This window comes from Bactrocera oleae, chromosome X, assembly GCF_042242935.1.
Source record: "Bactrocera oleae isolate idBacOlea1 chromosome X, idBacOlea1, whole genome shotgun sequence".
Taxonomy (NCBI): domain Eukaryota; kingdom Metazoa; phylum Arthropoda; class Insecta; order Diptera; family Tephritidae; genus Bactrocera; species Bactrocera oleae.
In genome coordinates this window covers 7,892,318-7,916,585 of record NC_091541.1, presented here as the reverse complement: position 1 = coordinate 7,916,585, position 24,268 = coordinate 7,892,318, and positions in this window count along the sequence as shown.

Below are 24,268 nucleotides of genomic sequence, written 5' to 3'. Positions count from 1 at the left end.
CCAGTTACCACCATGACCACTCAGGTTGAGGAAATCTCAAACGAATACCTCAGTCACAATAATCTCCTTACTCTAATTTCCCCCCAAGCGGATAAGAGAATTAAAGCAGAAGCTATAGTCTTACCGCAACTAACAAATATGCTTCCAAGCTATCATATAAATAGCAAGCATCGGCAAAAGGTTTCACACCTAAAGCTAGCAGATGCCAACTGCAACACCCGCGCTCAAATAGACATTCTATTAGGCAGCGATCTCATACCTCAGATAATACTCGAGGGTGTTGAGAAAATTTCAAACAAACTATTGGCACAAAATACTATTTTTGGGTGGATCTTAAGTGGACTAGTTTCGGAACCAGTTACCACCATGACCACTCAGGTGAAGGAAATCTCAAACGAATACCTCAGTCACAATAATCTCCTTACTCTAATTTCCCCCCAAGCGGATAAGAGAATTAAAGCAGAAGCTATAGTCTTACCGCAACTAACAAATATGCTTCCAAGCTATCATATAAATAGCAAGCATCGGCAAAAGGTTTCACACCTAAAGCTAGCAGATGCCAACTGCAACACCCGCGCTCAAGTAGACATTCTATTAGGCAGCGATCTCATACCTCAGATAATACTCGAGGGTGTTGAGAAAATTTCAAACAAACTATTGGCACAAAATACTATTTTTGGGTGGATCCTAAGTGGACTAGTTTCGGAACCAGTTACCACCATGACCACTCAGGTTGAGGAAATCTCAAACGAATACCTCAGTTCACAATAATCCCATTACTCTAATTTCCCCCCAAGCGGATAAGAGAATTAAAGCAGAAGCTATAGTCTTACCGCAACTAACAAATATGCTTCCAAGCTATCATATAAATAGCAAGCATCGGCAAAAGGTTTCACACCTAAAGCTAGCAGATGCCAACTGCAACACCCGCGCTCAAATAGACATTCTATTAGGCAGCGATCTCATACCTCAGATAATACTCGAGGGTGTTGAGCAAATTTCAAACAAACTATTGTCACAAAATACTATTTTAGGGTGGATTCTAAGTGGACTAGTTTCGGAACCAGTTACCACCATGACTACCCAGGTTGAGGAAATCTCAAACGAATACCTCAGTTCACAATAATCCCATTACTCTAATTTTCCCCCAAGCGGATAAGAGAATTAAAGCAGAAGCTATAGTCTTACCGCAACTAACAAATATGCTTCCAAGCTATCATATAAATAGCAAGCATTGGCAAAAGGTTTCACACTTAAAGCTAGCAGATCCCAACTGCAACACCCCCGCTCAAATAGACATTCTATTAGGCAGCGATCTCATACCTCAGATAATACTCGAGGGTGTTGAGAAAATTTCAAACAAACTATTGGCACAAAATACTATTTTTGGGTTGGTCCTAAGTGGACTAGTTTCGGAACCAGTTACCACCATGACCACTCAGGTTGAGGAAATCTCAAACGAATACCTCAGTTCACAATAATCCCATTACTCTAATTTCCCCCCAAGCGGATAAGAGAATTAAAGCAGAAGCTATAGTCTTACCGCAACTAACAAATATGCTTCCAAGCTATCACATAAATAGCAAGCATTGGCAAAAGGTTTCACACCTAAAGCTAGCAGATGCCAACTGCAACACCCGCGCTCAAATAGACATTCTATTAGGCACCGATCTCATACCTCAGATAATACTCGAGGGTGTTGAGAAAATTTCAAACAAACTATTGGCACAAAATACTATTTTTGGGTTGGTCCTAAGTGGACTAGTTTCGGAACCAGTTACCACCATGACCACTCAGGTTGAGGAAATCTCAAACGAATACCTCAGTCACAATAATCTCCTTACTCTAATTTCCCCCCAAGCGGATAAGAGAATTAAAGCAGAAGCTATAGTCTTACCGCAACTAACAAATATGCTTCCAAGCTATCATATAAATCGCAAGCATTGGCTTAAGGTTTCACACCTAAAGCTAGCAGATCCCAACTGCAACACCCCCGCTCAAATAGGCATTCTATTAGGCAGCGATCTCATACCTCAGATAATACTCGAGGGTGTTGAGAAAATTTCAAACAAACTATTGGCACAAAATACTATTTTTGGGTTGGTCCTAAGTGGACTAGTTTCGGAACCAGTTACCACCATGACCACTCAGGTTGAGGAAATCTCAAACGAATACCTCAGTTCACAATAATCCCATTACTCTAATTTCCCCCCAAGCGGATAAGAGAATTAAAGCAGAAGCTATAGTCTTACCGCAACTAACAAATATGCTTCCAAGCTATCATATAAATAGCAAGCATTGGCTAAAGGTTTCACACCTAAAGCTAGCAGATCCCAACTGCATCACCCCCGCTCAAATAGACATTTTATTGGGCAGCGATCTCATACCTCAGATAATACTCGAGGGTGTTGAGAAAATTTCAAACAAACTATTGGCACAAAATACTATTTTTGGGTTGGTCCTAAGTGGACTAGTTTCGGAACCAGTTACCACCATGACCACTCAGGTTGAGGAAATCTCAAACGAATACCTCAGTCACAATAATCTCCTTACTCTAATTTCCCCCCAAGCGGATAAGAGAATTAAAGCAGAAGCTATAGTCTTACCGCAACTAACAAATATGCTTCCAAGCTATCACATAAATAGCAAGCATTGGCAAAAGGTTTCACACCTAAAGCTAGCAGATGCCAACTGCAACACCCGCGCTCAAATAGACATTCTATTAGGCAGCGATCGCATACCTCAGATAATACTCGAGGGTGTTGAGAAAATTTCAAACAAACTATTGGCACAAAATACTATTTTTGGGTTGGTCCTAAGTGGACTAGTTTCGGAACCAGTTACCACCATGACCACTCAGGTTGAGGAAATCTCAAACGAATACCTCAGTCACAATAATCTCCTTACTCTAATTTCCCCCCAAGCGGATAAGAGAATTAAAGCAGAAGCTATAGTCTTACCGCAACTAACAAATATGCTTCCAAGCTATCATATAAATAGCAAGCATCGGCAAAAGGTTTCACACCTAAAGCTAGCAGATGCCAACTGCAACACCCGCGCTCAAATAGACATTCTATTAGGCAGCGATCTCATACCTCAGATAATACTCGAGGGTGTTGAGAAAATTTCAAACAAACTATTGGCACAAAATACTATTTTTGGGTGGATCTTAAGTGGACTAGTTTCGGAACCAGTTACCACCATGACCACTCAGGTTAAGGAAATCTCAAACGAATACCTCAGTCACAATAATCTCCTTACTCTAATTTCCCCCCAAGCGGATAAGAGAATTAAAGCAGAAGCTATAGTCTTACCGCAACTAACAAATATGCTTCCAAGCTATCATATAAATAGCAAGCATCGGCAAAAGGTTTCACACCTAAAGCTAGCAGATGCCAACTGCAACACCCGCGCTCAAATAGACATTCTATTAGGCAGCGATCTCATACCTCAGATAATACTCGAGGGTGTTGAGAAAATTTCAAACAAACTATTGGCACAAAATACTATTTTTGGGTGGATCCTAAGTGGACTAGTTTCGGAACCAGTTACCACTATGACCACTCAGGTTGAGGAAATCTCAAACGAATACCTCAGTTCACAATAATCCCATTACTCTAATTTCCCCCCAAGCGGAGAAGCTAATTAAAGCAGAAGCTATAGTTTTACCGCAACTAACAAATATGCTTCCAAGCTATCATATAAATAGCAAGCATTGGCAAAAGATTTCACACCTAAAGCTAGCAGATCCCAACTGCAACACCCCCGCTCAAATAGACATTCTATTAGGCAGCGATCTCATACCTCCGATAATACTCGAGGGTGTTGAGAAAATTTCAAACAAACTATTGGCACAAAATACTATTTTAGGGTGGATCCTAAGTGGACTAGTTTCGGAACCAGTTACCACCATAACCACTCAGGTTGAGGAATCTCAAACGAATACCTCAGTTCACAATAATCCCATTACTCTAATTCCCCCCAAGCGGATAAGAGAATTAAAGCAGAAGCTATAGTCTTACCGCAACTAACAAATATGCTTCCAAGATATCATATAAACAGCAAGCATTGGCAAAAGGTTTCACACCTAAAGCTAGCAGATGCCAACTGCAACAGCCCCGCTCAAATAGACATTCTATTAGGCAGCGATCTCATACCTCAGATAATACTCGAGGGTGTTGAGAAAATTTCAAACAAACTATTGGCACAAAATACTATTTTTGGGTTGGTCCTAAGTGGACTAGTTTCGGAACCAGTTACCACCATGACCACTCAGGTTGAGGAAATCTCAAACGAATACCTCAGTTCACAATAATCCCATTACTCTAATTTCCCCCCAAGCGGATAAGAGAATTAAAGCAGAAGCTATAGTCTTACCGCAACTAACAAATATGCTTCCAAGCTATCATATAAATAGCAAGCATTGGCTAAAGGTTTCACACCTAAAGCTAGCAGATCCCAACTGCATCACCCCCGCTCAAATAGACATTTTATTGGGCAGCGATCTCATACCTCAGATAATACTCGAGGGTGTTGAGAAAATTTCAAACAAACTATTGGCACAAAATACTATTTTTGGGTTGGTCCTAAGTGGACTAGTTTCGGAACCAGTTACCACCATGACCACTCAGGTTGAGGAAATCTCAAACGAATACCTCAGTCACAATAATCTCCTTACTCTAATTTCCCCCCAAGCGGATAAGAGAATTAAAGCAGAAGCTATAGTCTTACCGCAACTAACAAATATGCTTCCAAGCTATCACATAAATAGCAAGCATTGGCAAAAGGTTTCACACCTAAAGCTAGCAGATGCCAACTGCAACACCCGCGCTCAAATAGACATTCTATTAGGCAGCGATCTCATACCTCAGATAATACTCGAGGGTGTTGAGAAAATTTCAAACAAACTATTGGCACAAAATACTATTTTTGGGTTGGTCCTAAGTGGACTAGTTTCGGAACCAGTTACCACCATGACCACTCAGGTTGAGGAAATCTCAAACGAATACCTCAGTCACAATAATCTCCTTACTCTAATTTCCCCCCAAGCGGATAAGAGAATTAAAGCAGAAGCTATAGTCTTACCGCAACTAACAAATATGCTTCCAAGCTATCATATAAATAGCAAGCATCGGCAAAAGGTTTCACACCTAAAGCTAGCAGATGCCAACTGCAACACCCGCGCTCAAATAGACATTCTATTAGGCAGCGATCTCATACCTCAGATAATACTCGAGGGTGTTGAGAAAATTTCAAACAAACTATTGGCACAAAATACTATTTTTGGGTGGATCCTAAGTGGACTAGTTTCGGAACCAGTTACCACCATGACCACTCAGGTTAAGGAAATCTCAAACGAATACCTCAGTCACAATAATCTCCTTACTCTAATTTCCCCCCAAGCGGATAAGAGAATTAAAGCAGAAGCTATAGTCTTACCGCAACTAACAAATATGCTTCCAAGCTATCATATAAATAGCAAGCATCGGCAAAAGGTTTCACACCTAAAGCTAGCAGATGCCAACTGCAACACCCGCGCTCAAATAGACATTCTATTAGGCAGCGATCTCATACCTCAGATAATACTCGAGGGTGTTGAGAAAATTTCAAACAAACTATTGGCACAAAATACTATTTTTGGGTGGATCCTAAGTGGACTAGTTTCGGAACCAGTTACCACTATGACCACTCAGGTTGAGGAAATCTCAAACGAATACCTCAGTTCACAATAATCCCATTACTCTAATTTCCCCCCAAGCGGAGAAGCTAATTAAAGCAGAAGCTATAGTCTTACCGCAACTAACAAATATGCTTCCAAGCTATCATATAAATAGCAAGCATTGGCAAAAGATTTCACACCTAAAGCTAGCAGATCCCAACTGCAACACCCCCGCTCAAATAGACATTCTATTAGGCAGCGATCTCATACCTCCGATAATACTCGAGGGTGTTGAGAAAATTTCAAACAAACTATTGGCACAAAATACTATTTTAGGGTGGATCCTAAGTGGACTAGTTTCGGAACCAGTTACCACCATAACCACTCAGGTTGAGGAATCTCAAACGAATACCTCAGTTCACAATAATCCCATTACTCTAATTCCCCCCAAGCGGATAAGAGAATTAAAGCAGAAGCTATAGTCTTACCGCAACTAACAAATATGCTTCCAAGATATCATATAAACAGCAAGCATTGGCAAAAGGTTTCACACCTAAAGCTAGCAGATCCCAACTGCAACACCCCCGCTCAAATAGACATTCTATTAGGCAGCGATCTCATACCTCAGATAATACTCGAGGGTGTTGAGAAAATTTCAAACAAACCACTGGTACAAAATACTATTTTTGGGTGCATCCTAAGTGGACTAGTTTCGGAACCAGTTACCACCATGACCACTCAGGTTGAGGAAATCTCAAACGAATACCTCAGTTCACAATAATCCCATTACTCTAATTTCCCCCCAAGCGGATAAGAGAATTAAAGCAGAAGCTATAGTCTTACCGCAACTAACAAATATGCTTCCAAGCTATCATATAAATAGCAAGCATTGGCAAAAGGTTTCACACTTAAAGCTAGCAGATGCCAACTGCAACACCCGCGCTCAAATAGACATTCTATTAGGCAGCGATCTCATACCTCAGATAATACTCGAGGGTGTTGAGAAAATTTCAAACAAACTATTGGCACAAAATACTATTTTTGGGTTGGTCCTAAGTGGACTAGTTTCGGAACCAGTTACCACCATGACCACTCAGGTTGAGGAAATCTCAAACGAATACCTCAGTCACAATAATCTCCTTACTCTAATTTCCCCCCAAGCGGATAAGAGAATTAAAGCAGAAGCTATAGTCTTACCGCAACTAACAAATATGCTTCCAAGCTATCATATAAATAGCAAGCATCGGCAAAAGGTTTCACACCTAAAGCTAGCAGATGCTAACTGCAACACCCGCGCTCAAATAGACATTCTATTAGGCAGCGATCTCATACCTCAGATAATACTCGAGGGTGTTGAGAAAATTTCAAACAAACTATTGGCACAAAATACTATTTTTGGGTTGGTCCTAAGTGGACTAGTTTCGGAACCAGTTACCACCATGACCACTCAGGTTGAGGAAATCTCAAACGAATACCTCAGTCACAATAATCTCCTTACTCTAATTTCCCCCCAAGCGGATAAGAGAATTAAAGCAGAAGCTATAGTCTTACCGCAACTAACAAATATGCTTCCAAGCTATCACATAAATAGCAAGCATTGGCAAAAGGTTTCACACCTAAAGCTAGCAGATGCCAACTGCAACACCCGCGCTCAAATAGACATTCTATTAGGCAGCGATCTCATACCTCAGATAATACTCGAGGGTGTTGAGAAAATTTCAAACAAACTATTGGCACAAAATACTATTTTTGGGTTGGTCCTAAGTGGACTAGTTTCGGAACCAGTTACCACCATGACCACTCAGGTTGAGGAAATCTCAAACGAATACCTCAGTCACAATAATCTCCTTACTCTAATTTCCCCCCAAGCGGATAAGAGAATTAAAGCAGAAGCTATAGTCTTACCGCAACTAACAAATATGCTTCCAAGCTATCATATAAATAGCAAGCATCGGCAAAAGGTTTCACACCTAAAGCTAGCAGATGCCAACTGCAACACCCGCGCTCAAATAGACATTCTATTAGGCAGCGATCTCATACCTCAGATAATACTCGAGGGTGTTGAGAAAATTTCAAACAAACTATTGGCACAAAATACTATTTTTGGGTGGATCCTAAGTGGACTAGTTTCGGAACCAGTTACCACCATGACCACTCAGGTTAAGGAAATCTCAAACGAATACCTCAGTCACAATAATCTCCTTACTCTAATTTCCCCCCAAGCGGATAAGAGAATTAAAGCAGAAGCTATAGTCTTACCGCAACTAACAAATATGCTTCCAAGCTATCATATAAATAGCAAGCATCGGCAAAAGGTTTCACACCTAAAGCTAGCAGATGCCAACTGCAACACCCGCGCTCAAATAGACATTCTATTAGGCAGCGATCTCATACCTCAGATAATACTCGAGGGTGTTGAGAAAATTTCAAACAAACTATTGGCACAAAATACTATTTTTGGGTGGATCCTAAGTGGACTAGTTTCGGAACCAGTTACCACTATGACCACTCAGGTTGAGGAAATCTCAAACGAATACCTCAGTTCACAATAATCCCATTACTCTAATTTCCCCCCAAGCGGAGAAGCTAATTAAAGCAGAAGCTATAGTCTTACCGCAACTAACAAATATGCTTCCAAGCTATCATATAAATAGCAAGCATTGGCAAAAGATTTCACACCTAAAGCTAGCAGATCCCAACTGCAACACCCCCGCTCAAATAGACATTCTATTAGGCAGCGATCTCATACCTCCGATAATACTCGAGGGTGTTGAGAAAATTTCAAACAAACTATTGGCACAAAATACTATTTTAGGGTGGATCCTAAGTGGACTAGTTTCGGAACCAGTTACCACCATAACCACTCAGGTTGAGGAATCTCAAACGAATACCTCAGTTCACAATAATCCCATTACTCTAATTCCCCCCAAGCGGATAAGAGAATTAAAGCAGAAGCTATAGTCTTACCGCAACTAACAAATATGCTTCCAAGATATCATATAAACAGCAAGCATTGGCAAAAGGTTTCACACCTAAAGCTAGCAGATCCCAACTGCAACACCCCCGCTCAAATAGACATTCTATTAGGCAGCGATCTCATACCTCAGATAATACTCGAGGGTGTTGAGAAAATTTCAAACAAACCACTGGTACAAAATACTATTTTTGGGTGCATCCTAAGTGGACTAGTTTCGGAACCAGTTACCACCATGACCACTCAGGTTGAGGAAATCTCAAACGAATACCTCAGTTCACAATAATCCCATTACTCTAATTTCCCCCCAAGCGGATAAGAGAATTAAAGCAGAAGCTATAGTCTTACCGCAACTAACAAATATGCTTCCAAGCTATCATATAAATAGCAAGCATTGGCAAAAGGTTTCACACTTAAAGCTAGCAGATGCCAACTGCAACACCCCCGCTCAAATAGACATTCTATTAGGCAGCGATCTCATACCTCAGATAATACTCGAGGGTGTTGAGAAAATTTCAAACAAACTATTGGCACAAAATACTATTTTTGGGTGGATCCTAAGTGGACTAGTTTCGGAACCAGTTACCACCATGACCACTCAGGTTGAGGAAATCTCAAACGAATACCTCAGTTCACAATAATCCCATTACTCTAATTTCCCCCCAAGCGGATAAGAGAATTAAAGCAGAAGCTAAAGTCTTACCGCAACTAACAAATATGCTTCCAAGCTATCATATAAATAGCAAGCATTGGCAAAAGGTTTCACACTTAAAGCTAGCAGATGCCAACTGCAACACCCCCGCTCAAATAGACATTCTATTAGGCAGCGATCTCATACCTCAGATAATACTCGAGGGTGTTGAGAAAATTTCAAACAAACTATTGGCACAAAATACTATTTTTGGGTTGGTCCTAAGTGGACTAGTTTCGGAACCAGTTACCACCATGACCACTCAGGTTGAGGAAATCTCAAACGAATACCTCAGTTCACAATAATCCCATTACTCTAATTTCCCCCCAAGCGGATAAGAGAATTAAAGCAGAAGCTATAGTCTTACCGCAACTAACAAATATGCTTCCAAGCTATCATATAAATAGCAAGCATTGGCTAAAGGTTTCACACCTAAAGCTAGCAGATCCCAACTGCATCACCCCCGCTCAAATAGACATTTTATTGGGCAGCGATCTCATACCTCAGATAATACTCGAGGGTGTTGAGAAAATTTCAAACAAACTATTGCCACAAAATACTATTTTTGGGTTGGTCCTAAGTGGACTAGTTTCGGAACCAGTTACCACCATGACCACTCAGGTTGAGGAAATCTCAAACGAATACCTCAGTTCACAATAATCCCATTACTCTAATTTCCCCCCAAGCGGATAAGAGAATTAAAGCAGAAGCTATAGTCTTACCGCAACTAACAAATATGCTTCCAAGCTATCACATAAATAGCAAGCATTGGCAAAAGGTTTCACACCTAAAGCTAGCAGATGCCAACTGCAACACCCGCGCTCAAATAGACATTCTATTAGGCAGCGATCTCATACCTCAGATAATACTCGAGGGTGTTGAGAAAATTTCAAACAAACTATTGGCACAAAATACTATTTTTGGGTTGGTCCTAAGTGGACTAGTTTCGGAACCAGTTACCACCATGACCACTCAGGTTGAGGAAATCTTAAACGAATACCTCAGTCACAATAATCTCCTTACTCTAATTTCCCCCCAAGCGGATAAGAGAATTAAAGCAGAAGCTATAGTCTTACCGCAACTAACAAATATGCTTCCAAGCTATCATATAAATCGCAAGCATTGGCTTAAGGTTTCACACCTAAAGCTAGCAGATCCCAACTGCAACACCCCCGCTCAAATAGACATTCTATTAGGCAGCGATCTCATACCTCAGATAATACTCGAGGGTGTTGAGAAAATTTCAAACAAACTATTGGCACAAAATACTATTTTTGGGTTGGTCCTAAGTGGACTAGTTTCGGAACCAGTTACCACCATGACCACTCAGGTTGAGGAAATCTCAAACGAATACCTCAGTCACAATAATCTCCTTACTCTAATTTCCCCCCAAGCGGATAAGAGAATTAAAGCAGAAGCTATAGTCTTACCGCAACTAACAAATATGCTTCCAAGCTATCATATAAATAGCAAGCATCGGCAAAAGGTTTCACACCTAAAGCTAGCAGATGCCAACTGCAACACCCGCGCTCAAATAGACATTCTATTAGGCAGCGATCTCATACCTCAGATAATACTCGAGGGTGTTGAGAAAATTTCAAACAAACTATTGGCACAAAATACTATTTTTGGGTGGATCCTAAGTGGACTAGTTTCGGAACCAGTTACCACCATGACCACTCAGGTTAAGGAAATCTCAAACGAATACCTCAGTCACAATAATCTCCTTACTCTAATTTCCCCCCAAGCGGATAAGAGAATTAAAGCAGAAGCTATAGTCTTACCGCAACTAACAAATATGCTTCCAAGCTATCATATAAATAGCAAGCATCGGCAAAAGGTTTCACACCTAAAGCTAGCAGATGCCAACTGCAACACCCGCGCTCAAATAGACATTCTATTAGGCAGCGATCTCATACCTCAGATAATACTCGAGGGTGTTGAGAAAATTTCAAACAAACTATTGGCACAAAATACTATTTTTGGGTGGATCCTAAGTGGACTAGTTTCGGAACCAGTTACCACTATGACCACTCAGGTTGAGGAAATCTCAAACGAATACCTCAGTTCACAATAATCCCATTACTCTAATTTCCCCCCAAGCGGAGAAGCTAATTAAAGCAGAAGCTATAGTCTTACCGCAACTAACAAATATGCTTCCAAGCTATCATATAAATAGCAAGCATTGGCAAAAGATTTCACACCTAAAGCTAGCAGATCCCAACTGCAACACCCCCGCTCAAATAGACATTCTATTAGGCAGCGATCTCATACCTCCGATAATACTCGAGGGTGTTGAGAAAATTTAAAACAAACTATTGGCACAAAATACTATTTTAGGGTGGATCCTAAGTGGACTAGTTTCGGAACCAGTTACCACCATAACCACTCAGGTTGAGGAATCTCAAACGAATACCTCAGTTCACAATAATCCCATTACTCTAATTCCCCCCAAGCGGATAAGAGAATAAAAGCAGAAGCTATAGTCTTACCGCAACTAACAAATATGCTTCCAAGATATCATATAAACAGCAAGCATTGGCAAAAGGTTTCACACCTAAAGCTAGCAGATCCCAACTGCAACACCCCCGCTCAAATAGACATTCTATTAGGCAGCGATCTCATACCTCAGATAATACTCGAGGGTGTTGAGAAAATTTCAAACAAACCACTGGTACAAAATACTATTTTTGGGTGGATCCTAAGTGGACTAGTTTCGGAACCAGTTACCACCATGACCACTCAGGTTGAGGAAATCTCAAACGAATACCTCAGTTCACAATAATCCCATTACTCTAATTTCCCCCCAAGCGGATAAGAGAATTAAAGCTAGCAGATCCCAACTGCAACACCCCCGCTCAAATAGACATTCTATTAGGCAGCGATCTCATACCTCAGATAATACTCGAGGGTGTTGAGAAAATTTCAAACAAACTATTGGCACAAAATACTATTTTAGGGTGGATCCTAAGTGGACTAGTTTCGGAACCAGTTACCACCATGACCACTCAGGTTAAGGAAATCTCAAACGAATACCTCAGTCACAATAATCTCCTTACTCTAATTTTCCCCCAAGCGGATAAGAGAATTAAAGCAGAAGCTATAGTCTTACCGCAACTAACAAATATGCTTCCAAGCTATCATATAAATAGCAAGCATCGGCAAAAGGTTTCACACCTAAAGCTAGCAGATGCCAACTGCAACACCCGCGCTCAAATAGACATTCTATTAGGCAGCGATCTCATACCTCAGATAATACTCGAGGGTGTTGAGAAAATTTCAAACAAACTATTGGCACAAAATACTATTTTTGGGTGGATCCTAAGTGGACTAGTTTCGGAACCAGTTACCACCATGACCACTCAGGTTGAGGAAATCTCAAACGAATACCTCAGTCACAATAATCTCCTTACTCTAATTTCCCCCCAAGCGGATAAGAGAATTAAAGCAGAAGCTATAGTCTTACCGCAACTAACAAATATGCTTCCAAGCTATCATATAAATAGCAAGCATCGGCAAAAGGTTTCACACCTAAAGCTAGCAGATGCCAACTGCAACACCCGCGCTCAAATAGACATTTTATTGGGCAGCGATCTCATACCTCAGATAATACTCGAGGGTGTTGAGAAAATTTCAAACAAACTATTGGCACAAAATACTATTTTTGGGTTGGTCCTAAGTGGACTAGTTTCGGAACCAGTTACCACCATGACCACTCAGGTTGAGGAAATCTCAAACGAATACCTCAGTTCACAATAATCCCATTACTCTAATTTCCCCCCAAGCGGATAAGAGAATTAAAGCAGAAGCTATAGTCTTACCGCAACTAACAAATATGCTTCCAAGCTATCACATAAATAGCAAGCATTGGCAAAAGGTTTCACACCTAAAGCTAGCAGATGCCAACTGCAACACCCGCGCTCAAATAGACATTCTATTAGGCAGCGATCTCATACCTCAGATAATACTCGAGGGTGTTGAGAAAATTTCAAACAAACTATTGGCACAAAATACTATTTTTGGGTTGGTCCTAAGTGGACTAGTTTCGGAACCAGTTACCACCATGACCACTCAGGTTGAGGAAATCTCAAACGAATACCTCAGTCACAATAATCTCCTTACTCTAATTTCCCCCCAAGCGGATAAGAGAATTAAAGCAGAAGCTATAGTCTTACCGCAACTAACAAATATGCTTCCAAGCTATCATATAAATCGCAAGCATTGGCTTAAGGTTTCACACCTAAAGCTAGCAGATCCCAACTGCAACACCCCCGCTCAAATAGACATTCTATTAGGCAGCGATCTCATACCTCAGATAATACTCGAGGGTGTTGAGAAAATTTCAAACAAACTATTGGCACAAAATACTATTTTTGGGTTGGTCCTAAGTGGACTAGTTTCGGAACCAGTTACCACCATGACCACTCAGGTTGAGGAAATCTCAAACGAATACCTCAGTCACAATAATCTCCTTACTCTAATTTCCCCCCAAGCGGATAAGAGAATTAAAGCAGAAGCTATAGTCTTACCGCAACTAACAAATATGCTTCCAAGCTATCATATAAATAGCAAGCATCGGCAAAAGGTTTCACACCTAAAGCTAGCAGATGCCAACTGCAACACCCGCGCTCAAATAGACATTCTATTAGGCAGCGATCTCATACCTCAGATAATACTCGAGGGTGTTGAGAAAATTTCAAACAAACTATTGGCACAAAATACTATTTTTGGGTGGATCCTAAGTGGACTAGTTTCGGAACCAGTTACCACCATGACCACTCAGGTTAAGGAAATCTCAAACGAATACCTCAGTCACAATAATCTCCTTACTCTAATTTCCCCCCAAGCGGATAAGAGAATTAAAGCAGAAGCTATAGTCTTACCGCAACTAACAAATATGCTTCCAAGCTATCATATAAATAGCAAGCATCGGCAAAAGGTTTCACACCTAAAGCTAGCAGATGCCAACTGCAACACCCGCGCTCAAATAGACATTCTATTAGGCAGCGATCTCATACCTCAGATAATACTCGAGGGTGTTGAGAAAATTTCAAACAAACTATTGGCACAAAATACTATTTTTGGGTGGATCCTAAGTGGACTAGTTTCGGAACCAGTTACCACTATGACCACTCAGGTTGAGGAAATCTCAAACGAATACCTCAGTTCACAATAATCCCATTACTCTAATTTCCCCCCAAGCGGAGAAGCTAATTAAAGCAGAAGCTATAGTCTTACCGCAACTAACAAATATGCTTCCAAGCTATCATATAAATAGCAAGCATTGGCAAAAGATTTCACACCTAAAGCTAGCAGATCCCAACTGCAACACCCCCGCTCAAATAGACATTCTATTAGGCAGCGATCTCATACCTCCGATAATACTCGAGGGTGTTGAGAAAATTTCAAACAAACTATTGGCACAAAATACTATTTTAGGGTGGATCCTAAGTGGACTAGTTTCGGAACCAGTTACCACCATAACCACTCAGGTTGAGGAATCTCAAACGAATACCTCAGTTCACAATAATCCCATTACTCTAATTCCCCCCAAGCGGATAAGAGAATTAAAGCAGAAGCTATAGTCTTACCGCAACTAACAAATATGCTTCCAAGATATCATATAAACAGCAAGCATTGGCAAAAGGTTTCACACCTAAAGCTAGCAGATCCCAACTGCAACACCCCCGCTCAAATAGACATTCTATTAGGCAGCGATCTCATACCTCAGATAATACTCGAGGGTGTTGAGAAAATTTCAAACAAACCACTGGTACAAAATACTATTTTTGGGTGGATCCTAAGTGGACTAGTTTCGGAACCAGTTACCACCATGACCACTCAGGTTGAGGAAATCTCAAACGAATACCTCAGTTCACAATAATCCCATTACTCTAATTTCCCCCCAAGCGGATAAGAGAATTAAAGCTAGCAGATCCCAACTGCAACACCCCCGCTCAAATAGACATTCTATTAGGCAGCGATCTCATACCTCAGATAATACTCGAGGGTGTTGAGAAAATTTCAAACAAACCACTGGTACAAAATACTATTTTTGGGTGGATCCTAAGTGGACTAGTTTCGGAACCAGTTACCACCATGACCACTCAGGTTGAGGAAATCTCAAACGAATACCTCAGTTCACAATAATCCCATTACTCTAATTTCCCCCCAAGCGGATTAGAGAATTAAAGCAGAAGCTATAGTCTTACCGCAACTAACAAATATGCTTCCAAGCTATCATATAAATAGCAAGCATTGGCAAAAGGTTTCACACTTAAAGCTAGCAGATGCCAACTGCAACACCCCCGCTCAAATAGACATTCTATTAGGCAGCGATCTCATACCTCAGATAATACTCGAGGGTGTTGAGAAAATTTCAAACAAACTATTGGCACAAAATACTATTTTTGGGTGGATCCTAAGTGGACTAGTTTCGGAACCAGTTACCACCATGACCACTCAGGTTGAGGAATCTCAAACGAATACCTCAGTTCACAATAATCCCATTACTCTAATTTCCCCCCAAGCGGATAAGAGAATTAAAGCAGAATCTATAGTCTTACCGCAACTAACAAATATGCTTCCCAGATATCATATAAATAGCAAGCATTGGCAAAAGGTTTCACACCTAAAGCTAGCAGATCCCAACTGCAACACCCCCGCTCAAATAGACATTCTATTAGGCAGCGATCTCATACCTCAGATAATACTCGAGGGTGTTGAGAAAATTTCAAACAAACTATTCGCACAAAATACTATTTTTGGGTTGGTCCTAAGTGGACTAGTTTCGGAACCAGTTACCACCATGACCACTCAGGTTGAGGAAATCTCAAACGAATACCTCAGTTCACAATAATCCCATTACTCTAATTTCCCCCCAAGCGGAGAAGCTAATTAAAGCAGAAGCTATAGTCTTACCGCAACTAACAAATATGCTTCCAAGCTATCATATAAATAGCAAGCATTGGCAAAAGATTTCACACCTAAAGCTAGCAGATCCCAACTGCAACACCCCCGCTCAAATAGACATTCTATTAGGCAGCGATCTCATACCTCCGATAATACTCGAGGGTGTTGAGAAAATTTCAAACAAACTGTTGGCACAAAATACTATTTTAGGGTGGATCCTAAGTGGACTAGTTTCGGAACCAGTTACCACCATAACCACTCAGGTTGAGGAATCTCAAACGAATACCTCAGTTCACAATAATCCCATTACTCTAATTCCCCCCAAGCGGATAAGAGAATTAAAGCAGAAGCTATAGTCTTACCGCAACTAACAAATATGCTTCCAAGATATCATATAAACAGCAAGCATTGGCAAAAGGTTTCACACCTAAAGCTAGCAGATCCCAACTGCAACACCCCCGCTCAAATAGACATTCTATTAGGCAGCGATCTCATACCTCAGATAATACTCGAGGGTGTTGAGAAAATTTCAAACAAACCACTGGTACAAAATACTATTTTTGGGTGGATCCTAAGTGGACTAGTTTCGGAACCAGTTACCACCATGACCACTCAGGTTGAGGAAATCTCAAACGAATACCTCAGTTCACAATAATCCCATTACTCTAATTTCCCCCCAAGCGGATAAGAGAATTAAAGCTAGCAGATCCCAACTGCAACACCCCCGCTCAAATAGACATTCTATTAGGCAGCGATCTCATACCTCAGATAATACTCGAGGGTGTTGAGAAAATTTCAAACAAACCACTGGTACAAAATACTATTTTTGGGTGGATCCTAAGTGGACTAGTTTCGGAACCAGTTACCACCATGACCACTCAGGTTGAGGAAATCTCAAACGAATACCTCAGTTCACAATAATCCCATTACTCTAATTTCCCCCCAAGCGGATAAGAGAATTAAAGCAGAAGCTATAGTCTTACCGCAACTAACAAATATGCTTCCAAGCTATCATATAAATAGCAAGCATTGGCAAAAGGTTTCACACTTAAAGCTAGCAGATCCCAACTGCAACACCCCCGCTCAAATAGACATTCTATTAGGCAGCGATCTCATACCTCAGATAATACTCGAGGGTGTTGAGAAAATTTCAAACAAACTATTGGCACAAAATACTATTTTTGGGTGGATCCTAAGTGGACTAGTTTCGGAACCAGTTACCACCATGACCACTCAGGTTGAGGAAATCTCAAACGAATACCTCAGTTCACAATAATCCCATTACTCTAATTTCCCCCCAAGCGGATAAGAGAATTAAAGCAGAAGCTATAGTCTTACCGCAACTAACAAATATGCTTCCAAGCTCACATATAAATAGCAAGCATTGGCAAAAGGTTTCACACTTAAAGCTAGCAGATGCCAACTGCAACACCCCCGCTCAAATAGACATTCTATTAGGCAGCGATCTCATACCTCAGATAATACTCGAGGGTGTTGAGAAAATTTCAAACAAACTATTGGCACAAAATACTATTTTTGGGTGGATCCTAAGTGGACTAGTTTCGGAACCAGTTACCACCATGCCCACTCAGGTTGAGGAATCTCAAACGAATACCTCAGTTCACAATAATCCCATTACTCTAATTTCCCCCCAAGCGGATAAGAGAATTAAAGCAGAAGCTATAGTCTTACCGCAACTAACAAATATGCTTCCCAGATATCATATAAATAGCAAGCATTGGCAAAAGGTTTCACACCTAAAGCTAGCAGATCCCAACTGCAACACCCCCGCTCAAATAGACATTCTATTAGGCAGCGATCTCATACCTCAGATAATACTCGAGGGTGTTGAGAAAATTTCAAACAAACTATTCGCACAAAATACTATTTTTGGGTTGGTCCTAAGTGGACTAGTTTCGGAACCAGTTACCACCATGACCACTCAGGTTGAGGAAATCTCAAACGAATACCTCAGTTCACAATAATCCCATTACTCTAATTTCCCCCCAAGCAGATAAGAGAATTAAAGCAGAAGCTGTAGTCTTACCGCAACTAACAAATATGCTTCCAAGCTATCATATAAATAGCAAGCATTGGCAAAAGGTTTCACACCTTAAGCTAGCAGATGCCAACTGCAACACCCCCGCTCAAATAGACATTCTATTAGGCAGCGATCTCATACCTCAGATAATACTCGAGGGTGTTGAGAAAATTTCAAACAAACTATTGGCACAAAATACTATTTTACGGTGGATTCTAAGTGGACTAGTTTCGGAACCAGTTACCACCATGACTACTCAGGTTGAGGAAATCTCAAACGAATACCTCAGTTCACAATAATCCCATTACTCTAATTTCCCCCCAAGCGGATAAGAGAATAAAAGCAGAAGCTATAGTCTTACCGCAACTAACAAATATGCTTCCAAGCTATCATATAAATAGCAAGCATTGGCAAAAGGTTTCACCTATTGGCACAAAATACTATTTTACGGTGGATCCTAAGTGGACTAGTTTCGGAACCAGTTACCACCATGACCACTCAGGTTGAGGAAATCTCAAACGAATACCTCAGTTCACAATAATCCCATTACTCTAATTTCCCCCCAAGCGGATAAGAGAATTAAAGCAGAAGCTATAGTCTTACCGCAACTAACAAATATGCTTCCAAGCTATCATATAAATAGCAAGCATTGGCTAAAGGTTTCACACCTAAAGCTAGCAGATCCCAACTGCATCACCCTTGCTCAAATAGACATTCTATTAGGCAGCGATCTCATACCTCAGATAATACTCGAGGGTGTTGAGAAAATTTCAAACAAACTATTGGCACAAAATACTATTTTTGGGTGGATCCTAAGTGGACTAGTTTCGGAACCAGTTACCACCATGACCACTCAGGTTGAGGAAATCTCAAACGAATACCTCAGTTCACAATAATCCCCTTACTCTAATTTCCCCCCAAGCGGATAAGAGAATTAAAGCAGAAGCTATAGTCTTACCGCAACTAACAAATATGCTTCCAAGCTATCATATAAATAGCAAGCATCGGCAAAAGGTTTCACTCCTAAAGCTAGCAGATGCCAACTGCAACACCCGCGCTCAAATAGACATTCTATTAGGCAGCGATCTCATACCTCAGATAATACTCGAGGGTGTTGAGAAAATTTCAAACAAACTATTGGCACAAAATAATATTTTTGGGTGGATCCTAAGTGGACTAGTTTCGGAACCAGTTACCACTATGACACTCAGGTTGAGGAAATCTCAAACGAATACCTCAGTTCACAATAATCCCATTACTCTAATTTCCCCCCAAGCGGATAAGAGAATTAAAGCAGAAGCTATAGTCTTACCGCAACTAACAAATATGCTTCCAAGCTATCATATAAATAGCAAGCATTGGCAAAAGGTTTCACACCTAAAGCTAGCAGATGCCAACTGCAACACCTCCGCTCAAATAGACATTCTATTAGGCAGCGATCTCATACCTCAGATAATACTCGAGGGTGTTGAGAAAATTTCAAACAAACTATTGGCACAAAATACTATTTTTGGATTGGTCCTAAGTGGACTAGTTTCGGAACCAGTTACCACTATGACCACTCAGGTTGAGGAAATCTCAAACGAATACCTCAGTTCACAATAATCCCATTACTCTAATTTCCCCCCAAGCGGATAAGAGAATTAAAGCAGAAGCTATAGTCTTACCGCAACTAACAAATATGCTTCCAAGCTATCATATAAATAGCAAGCATCGGCAAAAGGTTTCACTCCTAAAGCTAGCAGATGCCAACTGCAACACCCGCGCTCAAATAGACATTCTATTAGGCAGCGATCTCATACCTCAGATAATACTCGAGGGTGTTGAGAAAATTTCAAACAAACTATTGGCCCAAAATACTATTTTTGGGTGGATCCTAAGTGGACTAGTTTCGGAACCAGTTACCACTATGACACTCAGGTTGAGGAAATCTCAAACGAATACCTCAGTTCACAATAATCCCATTACTCTAACTTCCCCCCAAGCGGATAAGAGAATTAAAGCAGAAGCTATAGTCTTACCGCAACTAACAAATATGCTTCCAAGCTATCATATAAATAGCAAGCATTGGCAAAAGGTTTCACACCTAAAGCTAGCAGATGCCAACTGCAACACCTCCGCTCAAATAGACATTCTATTAGGCAGCGATCTCATACCTCAGATAATACTCGAGGGTGTTGAGAAAATTTCAAACAAACTATTGGCACAAAATACTATTTTTGGGTGGATCCTAAGTGGACTAGTTTCGGAACCAGTTACCACTATGACCACTCAGGTTGAGGAAATCTCAAACGAATACCTCAGTTCACAATAATCCCCTTACTCTAATTTCCCCCCAAGCGGATAAGAGAATTAAAGCAGAAGCTATAGTCTTACCGCAACTAACAAATATGCTTCAAAGCTATCATATAAATAGCAAGCATCGGCAAAAGGTTTCACACCTAAAGCTAGCAGATGCCAACTGCAACACCCGCGCTCAAATAGACATGCTATTAGGCAGCGATCTCATACCTCAGATAATACTCGAGGGTGTTGAGAAAATTTCAAACAAACTATTGGCACAAAATACTATTTTTGGGTGGATCCTAAGTGGACTAGTTTCGGAACCAGTTACCACCATGACCACTCAGGTTGAGGAAATCTCAAACGAATACCTCAGTTTACAATAATCCCATTACTCTAATTTCCCCCCAAGCGGATAAGAGAATTAAAGCAGAAGCTATAGTCTTACCGCAACTAACAAATATGCTTCCAAGCTATCATATAAATAGCAAGCATTGGCAAAAGATTTCACACCTAAAGCTAGCAGATCCCAACTGCAACACCCCCGCTCAAATAGACATTCTATTAGGCAGCGATCTCATACCTCCGATAATACTCGAGGGTGTTGAGAAAATTTCAAACAAACTATTGGCACAAAATACTATTTTAGGGTGGATCCTAAGTGGACTAGTTTCGGAACCAGTTACCACCATAACCACTCAGGTTGAGGAATCTCAAACGAATACCTCAGTTCACAATAATCCCATTACTCTAATTCCCCCCAAGCGGATAAGAGAATTAAAGCAGAAGCTATAGTCTTACCGTAACTAACAAATATGCTTCCAAGATATCATATAAACAGCAAGCATTGGCAAAAGGTTTCACACCTAAAGCTAGCAGATCCCAACTGCAACACCCCCGCTCAAATAGACATTCTATTAGGCAGCGATCTCATACCTCAGATAATACTCGAGGGTGTTGAGAAAATTTCAAACAAACCACTGGTACAAAATACTATTTTTGGGTGGATCCTAAGTGGACTAGTTTCGGAACCAGTTACCACCATGACCACTCAGGTTGAGGAAATCTCAAACGAATACCTCAGTTCACAATAATCCCATTACTCTAATTTCCCCCCAAGCGGATAAGAGAATTAAAGCTAGCAGATCCCAACTGCAACACCCCCGCTCAAATAGACATTCTATTAGGCAGCGATCTCATACCTCAGATAATACTCGAGGGTGTTGAGAAAATTTCAAACAAACCACTGGTACAAAATACTATTTTTGGGTGGATCCTAAGTGGACTAGTTTCGGAACCAGTTACCACCATGACCACTCAGGTTGAGGAAATCTCAAACGAATACCTCAGTTCACAATAATCCCATTACTCTAATTTCCCCCCAAGCGGATAAGAGAATTAAAGCAGAAGCTATAGTCTTACCGCAACTAACAAATATGCTTCCAAGCTATCATATAAATAGCAAGCATTGGCAAAAGGTTTCACACTTAAAACTAGCAGATCCCAACTGCAACACCCCCGCTCAAATAGACATTCTATTAGGCAGCGATCTCATACCTCAGATAATACTCGAGGGTGTTGAGAAAATTTCAAACAAACTATTGGCACAAAATACTATTTTTGGGTGGATCCTAAGTGGACTAGTTTCGGAACCAGTTACCACCATGACCACTCAGGTTGAGGAAATCTCAAACGAATACCTCAGTTCACAATAATCCCATTACTCTAATTTCCCCCCAAGCGGATAAGAGAATTAAAGCAGAAGCTATAGTCTTACCGCAACTAACAAATATGCTTCCAAGCTATCATATAAATAGCAAGCATTGGCAAAAGGTTTCACACTTAAAGCTAGCAGATGCCAACTGCAACACCCCCGCTCAAATAGACATTCTATTAGGCAGCGATCTCATACCTCAGATAATACTCGAGGGTGTTGAGAAAATTTCAAACAAACTATTGGCACAAAATACTATTTTTGGGTGGATCCTAAGTGGACTAGTTTCGGAACCAGTTACCACCATGACCACTCAGGTTGAGGAATCTCAAACGAATACCTCAGTTCACAATAATCCCATTACTCTAATTTCCCCCCAAGCGGATAAGAGAATTAAAGCAGAAGCTATAGTCTTACCGCAACTAACAATAATGCTTCCCAGATATCATATAAATAGCAAGCATTGGCAAAAGGTTTCACACCTAAAGCTAGCAGATCCCAACTGCAATACCCCCGCTCAAATAGACATTCTATTAGGCAGCGATCTCATACCTCAGATAATACTCGAGGGTGTTGAGAAAATTTCAAACAAACTATTCGCACAAAATACTATTTTTGGGTTGGTCCTAAGTGGACTAGTTTCGGAACCAGTTACCACCATGACCACTCAGGTTGAGGAAATCTCAAACGAATACCTCAGTTCACAATAATCCCATTACTCTAATTTCCCCCCAAGCGGAGAAGCTAATTAAAGCAGAAGCTATAGTCTTACCGCAACTAACAAATATGCTTCCAAGCTATCATATAAATAGCAAGCATTGGCAAAAGATTTCACACCTAAAGCTAGCAGATCCCAACTGCAACACCCCCGCTCAAATAGACATTCTATTAGGCAGCGATCTCATACCTCCGATAATACTCGAGGGTGTTGAGAAAATTTCAAACAAACTATTGGCACAAAATACTATTTTAGGGTGGATCCTAAGTGGACTAGTTTCGGAACCAGTTACCACCATAACCACTCAGGTTGAGGAATCTCAAACGAATACCTCAGTTCACAATAATCCCATTACTCTAATTCCCCCCAAGCGGATAAGAGAATTAAAGCAGAAGCTATAGTCTTACCGCAACTAACAAATATGCTTCCAAGATATCATATAAACAGCAAGCATTGGCAAAAGGTTTCACACCTAAAGCTAGCAGATCCCAACTGCAACACCCCCGCTCAAATAGACATTCTATTAGGCAGCGATCTCATACCTCAGATAATACTCGAGGGTGTTGAGAAAATTTCAAACAAACCACTGGTACAAAATACTATTTTTGGGTGGATCCTAAGTGGACTAGTTTCGGAACCAGTTACCACCATGACCACTCAGGTTGAGGAAATCTCAAACGAATACCTCAGTTCACAATAATCCCATTACTCTAATTTCCCCCCAAGCGGATAAGAGAATTAAAGCAGAAGCTATAGTCTTACCGCAACTAACAAATATGCTTCCAAGCTATCATATAAATAGCAAGCATTGGCAAAAGGTTTCACCTATTGGCACAAAATACTATTTTACGGTGGATCCTAAGTGGACTAGTTTCGGAACCAGTTACCACCATGACCACTCAGGTTGAGGAAATCTCAAACGAATACCTCAGTTCACAATAATCCCATTACTCTAATTTCCCCCCAAGCGGATAAGAGAATTAAAGCAGAAGCTATAGTCTTACCGCAACTAACAAATATGCTTCCAAGCTATCATATAAATAGCAAGCATTGGCTAAAGGTTTCACACCTAAAGCTAGCAGATCCCAACTGCATCACCCTTGCTCAAATAGACATTCTATTAGGCAGCGATCTCATACCTCAGATAATACTCGAGGGTGTTGAGAAAATTTCAAACAAACTATTGGCACAAAATACTATTTTTGGATTGGTCCTAAGTGGACTAGTTTCGGAACCAGTTACCACCATGACCACTCAGGTTGAGGAAATCTCAAAC